The 11677-nt window shown below is 44.0% G+C and overlaps 1 long non-coding RNA gene across 2 annotated transcripts; it reads left to right on the top strand.

Moving 5' to 3' along the window:
- The first annotated feature begins 4128 nt into the window (after nt 1–4128).
- Nucleotides 4129–4970, top strand: LOC134156458 (uncharacterized). Of its 2 annotated transcripts, none has more exons than XR_009961915.1 (3): nt 4129–4429; nt 4466–4589; nt 4900–4970. It is a non-coding gene; the product is annotated as an uncharacterized LOC134156458 (long non-coding RNA). The 2 variants fall into 2 exon arrangements; XR_009961916.1 differs by having other exon boundaries at nt 4129–4435.
- Nucleotides 4971–11677: the final 6707 nt, after the last annotated feature.

Raw genomic sequence — 11677 nt, 5'->3', positions numbered from 1 at the left:
AAGAGTTGTGGTCAATGGCTCAGTGTCCAGCTGGAGACCAGTAACGAGTGGTGTCCCTCAGGGGTTGATGCTGGGACCGGTCTTGTTCAACCTCTTTGTGACCAGCATGGACAGTGGGATTGAGTGCATCCTCAGCAAGTTTGCCTTGGACTAGAGGTGTTGGAACAAGTCTGGAGGAGGGCTATGAGGATGATCAGGGGCTGGAGCACCTCCCGTATGAAGACAGGCTGAGGAAGTTGGGGCTGTTCAGCCTGAAGAAGAGAAGGCTGCATGGAGACCTCATAGCAGCCTTCCAGTATCTGAAATGGGGCTATAGAGATGCTGGGGAGGGACTATTCATTAGGGACTGTAATGACAGGACAAGGGGGAATGGGTTTAAACTTAAACAGGGGAAGTTCAGGTTAGATATATGGAAGAAATTCTTTACTGTGAGGGTGGTGAGGCACTAGAACAGGTTGCCCAAAGAATGAAATGCTCCATTCCTGGCAGTGTTCAATGCCAGGTCGGACAGAGCCTTGGGTGACATGGTTTAGTGTGAGGTGTCCCTGCCCATGGCAGGGGGGTTGGAACTGGATGATCTTAAGGTCCTTTCCAACCCAAAGCATTCTATGATTCTATGAATTTCAATACTGCATGCTGGTCTGGTGTTGAGCTAGAAGCAGAAGCTACAGTCAGCACCTGTCCCAGTACTGTAGAGATATTAGGAATATGTGGCAGACAGTGAGTTTTTAGTGTGATCAGGAGTCTACCTTCTCATGAAATCAGGTGCACTTTTTTAAAAGACAGAAAATACCTAGCAAATGTTTATCTTTGTATTATAGCCTATGTTGGATGTTGCTTTAGTTACATCAGGGGGTGTTAGTATGGTGAGTGGAGAAAACAGCTCTGTCAAGGAAAACTGTAGATCTGATCCAAAAATTCCTAGTAGGCATTCTGGGTTCTGGTGTGAAAAAGTTTGAGGATGCCTTCCAGGCACTGTGAATGCCTTTCATAACACTTAAGCAATGAAGTGGCAAGATTCATTATATCTAAAAAACCCTAGTACATTTTAATTCCCTCCTTTTCACTGATGATCTCTGTTTCCTAAATGCTGCATGGATACATAGTGGGACAGAGGTGAGCTGTTGCAGATGCCAGGCAGTACCATGGCACTCACATTACCATGCTGTGCAGACAGTCAGGGTAAGCTTCCTAACAATGAGCCATGCAACAACTCTGATCATCTCTTGAACTGCGTCTATCTCTGCCATAAGCACATTCCTGCAGCTGCTCCAATTATCTTTGATGGAAAAATGTCTTTTGACCAGCTTGGGTCTTCAGACCCAAAATCCTGAAAGGAATTCAGTTAAACAAATGAGGAGAGGATCAGCACAATAAATGCAGTGACTTCTGCAGCCTGAGTTACATGCGCAAGTTACAGTAGCCCCATAAATTTCACTCGGGCAGCATAGCTCCAAGCTTATTCTATCATCCTACTATTGCACTATGGGAAGGAAAGGTCAGAAATGTTGATTTTTAGCTCTTCTGTTTAGTTTCTTGTTTTCCAGGCTTTGTAGCAATGACCTTATATAAGATTAATAAAACCACACAATACATTAAGCTACTAACTAGAAAATATTCCAAATGGTGCACACTTAAAGATCCAACCAATTTGTTTCGTAAGTGGGTATAACAAGGTAGCAGCAAATTATTTCTGCAACAACATGGTTTTTATTGTGCTCTTGAATGATGAGTGCTTAGCAGAAGTCTGCTAAGATCAAAGACTTTACCCATGATTCAATATTAACGACCCTTTTTCTGCAAAACTGCAAGGACCTTGCCTATCAGCAGTGTTTTCTTCTGCAAAGTGCACAGACCCACAGCAAGATGCTTTCTTGATAATTGGTTCTGCAGGGATTTTTTTTTTTTTTTTTTGTAAGTCAATGAGCATCCCAAGTTTTGTTTAATTGCTGCATTTTTTGTTTAATTGCTATATCTTAATGTGGAGAAGTGTTCTCACAGGAGAATGGATAATTGGTACATAAACTCTGAATAATCCTGAAAGATACAGCAAGGCCATGAGAGGCCCAAAGAAGCTTAAGCAAGCAAGGTAAGAAGAAGCTGGAATTCACCAACTTAATGAGAACTGTGGACTGTTGGCAAGCTTTTGAAGTCAAGTTCTCACACCTGTGCTTAACCAATTATATGTTAGTCACTAAGGGTCTTCAAGACATGTATCCAATCATAATATGCCAAATCACTGGAAGTGCATGTAAGAAATAGTATATAAGGAGTTAAGGCTTTGTAATAAATTTGGCAATCGCTTTATCACATTGATCATCTCTGCGTTGTTCGTGACTCCCACGTCAACAAGTGGCACCTGAACAGGGACCCTCCGATCGGTAACTCGACAAAGACGAGTTTGAAGGTCCGACAAAAAGGAGGGGGCGGAGAGCCGGCCGAAATTCAGCGCTGCCCCGGCGCTGGGAAGTCAGACGTCTGCAAAACTTCAGGAATCTCACCCTGATCAGGTGAGCGGCCGGGGAGGAGATGGGGCACTTGCTATCCAAAGAGGAACAGGCGGTGGTGAAGCTCCTCCAACACATTCTCTCTAAGAGAGGACTGCAATGTGATAGCGCCGCCTTACAGAGGCTGTTAAAGTGGTCCCGTGATCGCGAGGTTAGTAAAGGGACCAAAGATGCACAGAAACACTCTACACTTTGGAGATTGGTGTTTGAGACTTTGAAAGGGATGAAATTGGAAAGGGCGGTTGTAGCTTCTGTATTTGCCGCTGCAGCTCCAGAAAGGGCTGTCTCCCCTAACCCCCACCATAGTGCTGCGGCTATGACTTTTGCACACCCTGTGGTACCTGGAACGGCACCAAAAAAAATCAACGCCCCAAGCCGATGAAAGTAAGAGCCAGGTCCGCAGATGGCCACATACCAAATGAGAGACATCTGACAAGAAAGACATAGCTGTGAGCAACGGAGACCCTGAGTTCGACCCAGGATCAGGCTCCAAGTCCCCTGAATCCGAGCCAGATTTATATCCTCTGCTTCCAGACTCTGACTCTTCGTCTCCTGGGTAGGTCTGCTCAGCTCATCAGCAACTACTTACTGGCCTTGGAGACGCTCAGCTGCAACAATTGATGAAAAAGCTTGAAGCCCTTGAGACTCGGATTGACACATCTCTATCGGTGCCTCCACCTTCTCCTCCGTAAAACCCCTTCCTTAAAGAAGGCAAACGGGGAGGGGGTGGGAGAGGTATCGGGGGGCACAAATCCTGCGCACTGTTGGCGCGGGTTAATCAAAGATGCAATTATTACAGGTGAATATTTTGCAATGGGGCTCTCTGCATATCCTGTGTTTACTACACAGCAGGGGGTTAGAGTGGGAAGCTTTTGATCTCAAAATAGATAAGGAGGCCCAACAAGCGGTGACCACGTATGGGTTAAAATCCTCTTATACTCAAGCTGTATATGTTATGATTTTTTTTGCGATTGACAGGAGACTTTAATGATCCCTCTGCTATAATACATGGCCAGGCATTAGGTTCAGGTTATATGACTAAAACTGCAGGTATTCTGGTCCAGTACAAGGATTTGGAAACCAGCGTTTGGAAAGGTCCTGAGGAAGTAAAACTAACTGGTCGAGGTTATATGTGTGTAAATTACAGATTCCAGTTTGCAGTGGGTGCCAGCTCGATGGGTGAAACCCTGGAAAGAGTCAGCATCACCCCAGGACACCCCCCTTGTCAGTGATTGAATGAATTGAAATTTGAGCTCAGGACATCCGTTTTATGTATGTTTTCAGTCCTTCTTAAAGTGAAGGGAGCAACCTTTTTTACAACAACAACAACAAAAAACCACCCTCCACCCCACGCCCCCTTCCCCCAAACATCCAGGGAAGCGAGACCAGCACAGGATACAGATGTATTGTGTGATTTTCTGGTGGTGGGAAGGTCTCTCTTGTGCTCTTATCAGGGGTATTGGGCATACTGTGATGGACCGTGGACTTGGAAGCCCATATACAACTCATTTAATACAGTTTCTCTGTGATACTCATGTACCAGAAGTTGGTAAATATAAGTATGTCCAGGTTTCTATCAACCTTTGTAGACCTTTGTAGATATTGCTGGCTACTTCTTCCAACATAGGCTGGCCACCTGTGTCGGAATGAGTGTGCATTTTGGTCAGTATAAAAGCCCGAGCCTCATGCACTCTGGGGGAGGCAGAGCCTCTGCGGGGACGCCCACTAAGGATGAGCCTGCCACCTCACACTGCAATGATGCTTCTCGGAGCTGGTTTCCTGTTAGTCTCCACAGGGTCCTTGTGCCACATTCTGTATGTGGGATTGTGTAGTGGGAGTAATAATTGTCTGGATTTTGTGCTTCAAGTATTGTAGTTGTGTGGAGTGTGCTTGTGGGATCCCATACGTGTGTGTGTGTGTGTGTGTGTGTGTGTGTGTATGTGTGTGTGTGTGCTGAGGGCAGATGGTGTTCTGTGTATTTTTTATTGTTGGGTTCATATAAAAGTTTTTATCCCGTAGCAGTTTAACATTTCCGGCAAGAAAGGGTTAATGCAAAAGTGCGGTTGCCGGCAGGTATTTATGGTTGCTGCTGAAGCAGGCAGGCTTTTATAGCTGCTGCCGAACAGGCCGGCGTTTGTAGCTGCTGCCGAACAGGCCGGCGTTTGTAGCTGCTGCCGAACAGGCCGGCGCTTGTAGCTGCTGCCGAGCAGGCCGGCGTTTGTAGCTGCTGCCGAACAGGCCGGTGTTTGTAGCTGCTGCCGAGCAGGCCGGCGTTTGTAGCTGCTGCCGAACAGGCCGGCGTTTGTAGCTGCTGCCGAGCAGGCCGGCGTTTGTAGCTGCTGCCGAACAGGCCGGCGTTTGTAGCTGCTGCCGAGCAGGCCGGCGTTTGTAGCTGCTGCCGAGCAGGCCGGCGTTTGTAGCTGTGCAAAGCAGGGTGAGCGACTTTTGGAAAAATAAAAACAACTGACCTCCTGTTCAGCTCCGGGTGCTCCACCGGCAGAACGGCCAGGATGGACGCCAGAGCTGAGGAGTGAAGGGAAAAAAAAACAAACAAAAAAACCCAAAACAACAACAACAACAACAAAAAACAAAACAAACAACAAAACAAAACCCAACCTCTCAGTCTATTGAGGTATTGAGGCAGTTTGTAGAGACACCACAGCCAAAGCCTAAAGAGCACCCGCAACACAGTGGGTGCATGGTAGGAGCCTTGCTTAGTATGTTTAAGGTAACCTGGGGGTGAATTCAAGACCTGGAGGAATAGATAGATCGGTTGAAATAAGAACTGCTGACTGAAAAAGCGAGAGGGGTAGTGCAACCACAAGCTTTATGAGCCGTCACCTAAGCAGCATCAGGGTGGCAAAAAAAAAAAAACGAAAGGAGGCAATGATGCAGCAAACTCCTCGACTGTTAACAATGTGCAGTTTAACCTGTCTGCTTCTCAAGAACCGATAACCTGGGGAGGGGGTATATTTGTGTCCTCCTGCCTACAGGTCCATGGCGACTGCCTGCAAAGTTTGTCAAGCCTTGCCATGAGCTGGACAGACGAATGGAAAAACCTGATGCCTCAGCTACAGGAGCTGACAGCAAATGCCCCAAGCAGAATGAGATGGAGGAAGAGAAAAACGAATGACTGCAAAACATCACTTGGGGGCAACTGAAAAGTAACAGCCTGAATATATGTGTGCTTGTAAAGTAGCTATTCTTAGAGGCTGTGATTTTGTGTATAAAACCACCTGTATTTGCTAGCCAGTTGCTAATGAGGAACTACACCTTGTATTGTATAGATTTGTCACTTGTAAAAGAGATGTTAGAGTATGGAAATTTGCAGTAGCTGCTAGAAAATGCTAAGGCAAAAGCTGGAAAGATTCTAATACAGTGGCAGTGTTGTAAAGCAGGTAATGGAACAGATTAAGAGGGGGAGAGAATTCCACTGGTAAAATTTCTTTGGCTAGTCCTTCACTGCCATCAGCATCTTCAACATGCTGCTGCACCCTGTAATAGTTACTCTGCTAATGTAAATTTGTGTGTGCCTTGCTGTAGTAGCGACTTGTTACTGGATGAAGCAGGTGAAACTCTGCATTGACAACAAGGTGCAAGGACTGAGACTGGCAAAATGCCTGCTACCACAGTCAAAGGCAAGACTGGGTTGGCCTCTGTGTTTGCCACCAAGAAGAACCTTTAGCTCCGCCGCTGGCTGCAACCCTGCAGGCGTGGAGCGGTGGGGACACATGCCATGCCAGACCTCGATGTGAGGGATGGCCTCCCCTGTTGTCAGAGAGCCATACAGCAGAAAAAAGGGGCAGGCCCAGCAGCCTGTAGCTGGCATATGTTGGAGATATGATCGAGCCCAAATCCCCTGCTCAAGTAGAGTCACCCAAAACATATATAAAACAAAAAGGGGGAGATGTGGAGACAGTGATCTCACAGGAGAATGGATAATTGGTACATAAACTCTGAAAATCCTGAAAGATACAGCAAGGCCATGAGAGGCCTGAAGAAGCTTAAGCAAGCAAGATAAGAAGAAGCTGGAATTCACTGAGTTAATGAGAACTGTGGACTGCTGGCAAGCTTTTGAAGTCAAGTTCTCACACCTGTGCTTAACCAATTATATGTTAGTCACTAAGGGTCTTCAAGACATGTATCCAATCATAATATGCCAAATCACTGTAAGTGCATGTAAGAAATAGTATATAAGGAGTTAAGGCTTTGTAATAAATTTGGCAATCGCTTTATCACATTGATCATCTCTGCGTTGTCCGTGACTCCTGCATCAACATCTTAACTTATATTAATTCAATGCATTTAAAAGGCTGCTGTGGCTGGAATGGAAAGGAGGTTGTTAGACTACCAAATATTTCTCCTGTAGGCTGACAAAAAGAAGCTGTCTCTTAATCTGGTGGCAATGAAAGACAGCAAATGAATCACTGCTTGAGGAAACCAATTTATTTAGTCACTCTGTATCACTGTTATTTATTACTTACCAGCATATGCTGTTAGTTCAATTAAACACGAAAACCTGAAGTTCTCTTTCAGCCCTCCCCCCCCCCCCCCCCCCCCCCCCCAATTTTTAAAAACACACAACAAACAAGAAAAATTACATGAATCTGCAGCGCTAAAGCAGAACCCTTTGGATTTATTGTGCTTCTCTTGTTTTAATTAAGCTTTGTTTATTAAATTTCTGCAGTCGAGGTATGGGGATTATTCATCTTCTTCAGTAGCTAAACATAAAAGTTAGCAAAGAGAGAGAGGACATTATAAAAGTACAGTTTAGAGCTCCCCATAGAGATATACATTAAAAAAATGAAATGAAGTAGTGAGACAAAGTGTTGATTACAACATTTTATCAATAAAAATGCAGGGAGCTGCAAACAGCAAACATTTTCTTCCTTTTGCATACTAAAGAATAAGGAATGAAACCTGATTTTCATGTATGGGCATTTATAACATTAGTAGCAAATGTTCATACCATCTCACAATGTAACCATGGATTATGTTGCACAGAATACACAAGAACATTTCAGTACAGCCTTTCCTTCTGCATCCATGTCCTTTGTTTAAGACACGATGAGGGTAGATAACAGAATTTTTGTTCCTTATGAGAGCATTCACTGTTCTTTGCTTAAAGGTACAATTAATGTGAAAAGCCTTCCTTATAAATAGAAAGATAAAATATAAAATAAACAATATAAATATAAACCATACTGGTCCATAGAAAGTTTGGCATTTGGAGGTTTGCTTAATGTGCTAGTCTGAATTGCGACTCTAACCACATTTACAATTTGACTGTGTCAAATACTGGCCACTGATTCCTGACCCTGATTCCAGTTTTCAGTGTTAAGCATGTATGATACCCCAACAGCTTTAGAAGCTGCCATCTTTCATTGGCCACAGCACTCACTTCAGTTAAGATCACTCCCTTTGGCCTGTTGATATTTAGTGAAGAGTACTGTCAATATTACCTGTTTCTGTAGCAAGGCCCAGTGGCTCCCTCTTCTCCTCCTCTGTTGTTTATGGCTTGGCTTCCCATACAAATTTCAGTGTTAATTTAATGCTGTGGCAGTGATACAATGTATTTTAAAAACCTGGTCCACTAAAAAGCATTTCAGTCATTCACATCTTTGACATGTTATACTTTTAATGAGACAATGAAAATTTTAGTAACCTTCATTTCTCAGATCTCACACAGACACTATATTTGCTAAAACACCCCAGCATAGCAAAAGTAAAGGACTCCTGAGACTGGAATGACCCTAGCCTGCAAACACAGACATGCCTGTAGAGCCTCATCACTCTTGCTACAGATTTACCAACTGGAGTTTTAGTAAAAACATCTACCAATGCCTGCATCAGCTTGTTTCACCAAATGAGTAATTTACAGACAATAAATATCAGCATGCCAAGACATTTATACAGGAACACTGTCAAGATGATGAAATTGTCACAATGGACTCTTGTGCAAAGCAGGTACAACTATTGTATTTTTGAAAAGAATATGCAAAATAGTCAGTGAAACAACTGATGAAGCTCTAGTATTATGTGACCTGACACCAATAATTTGGAATAAAAGACATTTGAACTGCCTAAATTCTACCTAAATCCTGATACCTTATTCTATTAGGGGTTGTAGCTCTTCAGACCCACAAAATACGAAAGAATAGAAAAACCTAGATTGTCTAAACAGGGCCCTGCTATGGTGGATGCTACCTATTTTAACTTCCTGGCAGCAACATTAATAGCTCTACGACATTTTAGTACAAAAATAAGTACTATAAGAAACATTTCTTTAAAATACCCTTTTTACACAGTTAAAAAAGACGGTAATACTAATAGAGTTGCTTAGATCCACTGAGTATTTAAAAAAGTTAGTAGAAACGGAAGACACAAAGACATTACCTGCCTTTGCAATGGCAGGAGGTCCCTACAGTTAATTTTCCAGTACTGCCTCCACTTGAGTTTCAGTGCACCCAAAACATCAGGTATACTGATATCACAGTATCACAGTATGCTAGAGATTGGAAGGGACCTCGAAAGATCATCTAGTCCAATCCCCCTGCCGGAGCAGGAACACCTAGATAAGGTTACACAGGAATGTGTCCAGGTGGGTTTTGAATGTCTCCAGGGAAGGAGACTCCACAACCTCCCTGGGCAGCCTCTTCCAGTGTTCCGTCACCCTCACTGAGGAGAAGTTTCTTCTCAAGTTTAAGTGGAACCTCTTGTGTTCCAGTTTGTACCCATTACCCCTTGTCCTACCACTGTTTGCCACTGAGTAGAGCCTGGCTCCATCCTCGTGACACTCCCCCTTTATATATTTATAGACACTTATAAGGTCACCCCTCAGTCTCCTCTTCTCCAAACTATAGAGACCCAGCTCCCTCAGTCTTTCCTCATAAGGGAGGTGCTCCACTCCCTTAATCATCTTGGTTGCCCTGTGCTGGAATCTCTCCAGCAGCTCCCTGTCCTTCTTGAACCGAGGGGCCCAGAACTGGACACAATATTCCAGATGGGGTCTCACCAGGGCAGAGTAGAGGGGAAGGAGGACCTCTCTTGACCTACTAACCACCGCCCTTCTAATACATCCCAGGATGCCATTGGCCTTCTTGGCCACAAGGGCACAGTGTTGGCTCATGGTCATCCTGTCGTCCACTAGGACCCCCAGGTCCCTCTCCCCTACACTGCTCTCTAACAGGTCGTTCCCCAACCTATACTGGAACCTGGGGTTGTTCCTGCCCAGATGCAGGACTCTACACTTTCCCTTGTTATATTTCATCCAGTTATTCCCTGCCCAACTCTCCAGCCTGTCCAGGTCTCGCTGGATGGCAGCACAGCCTTCTGGCGTGTCAGCCACTCCTCCCAGCTTAGTGTCATCAGCAAACTTGCTGATAGTACACTCAATTCCCTCGTCTAAATCATTGATGAATATATTAAATAATACTGGTCCCAGTTCTGACCCTTGAGGCACTCCACTAGTTACAGGCCTATGTCTACATCAATGTGCTGATGAGGCCCGGAAAGAAAGTTAATCTCAATTTTGCTTTGGATATAGAACAGACAGCTTCCAAAAAAGGAGTGCCTGTATTTGTAACAAAGAAATCTCACAACCATAGTGATACATGAGTGTTATCTGTAGTGATACAGGAACTGATGCAGCCAAAGAAATAGGATATTAAAGCAGAAGCACTGGGATATGCAGCACAGAGAAATTCCCTGTTATGGAGGAGAAAATGCTACAGCTGCTACATCTTGATAAAGAGCAACCTACCTGTCCCAAATTCCAACAAACTGGGTTATACATCCTAGGTCATCAAGTGCCACATTAGGACTGAAGTAAACAGGGTACTGGCCTCAGCCTTTCCACTCATCTCAAGACAAGGAGAGCATCGCTTCACCCTTAAAATTCAACATTTTATCTAAGTATATATACAACAAATTTTCCTTGTTCCTACCTTATATTTGTCTATATTGCAAATCATTCCCCCTTATTCCCCTTTACTATTCTGCTCCCATCTCTGTTTTTATGTAGGAAAAAGTAGTTCTTACAACTTGTTTATACAGTTTGGGTTCTGCTCTGAGCATACAGCACATCGAAACAGACATTGTTGAAACAACACAGCCCCCTAGTGTGGATGCAATTCAGAAGTTTAATTTCTATACAATTGTGAGAAGCTAAGTTTAACCAGGCTATACATAGTACAAATTAGAACTACTGCTTAGAAAACTCATACCAGAGTTACGTAGACTGGCAAATTTAATAGCTAAAATTATTTACATGTGGAGCAGATCAGCTACAATTTGTGAGTGGAGATCGGCACCACTCCAGCAAGACAGAAATAAATCATGGACCTTAATTCTGATGCTTCATATCTAATGGACTGGAAAAACCCAGGGTAACTCTTGTGGAAGATAATCCATTTGCAGTGCCATTTTCAGCAGTTGGATTTTCAGTACTTATTCTGTTGTGCTAACAGAGCAAATTCAATCAGGATGCTGGTCCAGGTTGGGGGGAACAAATGGCCAGGATTCCCTGCTCAGATGGGATTCTTCTTGTGGCTGTCTACATACCCACATAAACACTAGCTTCACAGCAGTAGTATGGAGGGAGCAGAAAAGGAGGCAGCCTAGAAACAAGTAAGCTAATCAAAATGTATTCATAGCTGCCCGCCAGTATTGGTATCAAGCTTAAATGCCTTTCCCAGCACTCTATTTCTGCCAGTCTTTACAGGCAAGTTTCAACATGTTTATACCAAACCAGCTTTTCCAGTCGTATCTCATGTCATAGAATCATAGAACCACAGAATAGTTGGGGTTGGAAATGACCTTAGGATCATCCAGTTCCAATCCCCCTGCCAGGGGCAGGGACACCCCACACCAGACCTGTCACCCAAGACTCCATCCAACCTGGCCTCTGTTCCTATGGTGATCTTACAAGACTTTGTCTGCATTTGTTCCACTCCCAACACATTTGCCTATGATATAGCCACGCAGAGCACACAGTATTCCAGGGAAATAAAACTGGTATTTTGTAACCAAGTCAGAAAATGGAAATGGAATGGAAGATCACAGATTCAACATTTCATGGTGTAAGATACCCACCTCGATCAACTTTGCAGAACCATTTGATGCAAAAGTTGAAAATTCAGTTTTGAGTCTGACAATAATCAAGACAGATC

Source organism: Pezoporus occidentalis, unplaced genomic scaffold, assembly GCF_034315485.1.
Source record: "Pezoporus occidentalis ecotype Australia unplaced genomic scaffold, CSIRO_AGI_Poc_V1 ctg86, whole genome shotgun sequence".
NCBI classification, from domain to species: domain Eukaryota; kingdom Metazoa; phylum Chordata; class Aves; order Psittaciformes; family Psittacidae; genus Pezoporus; species Pezoporus occidentalis.
Note: the sequence above shows the minus strand (reverse complement) of the source record. Positions and strands in the feature narration are given on the sequence as shown.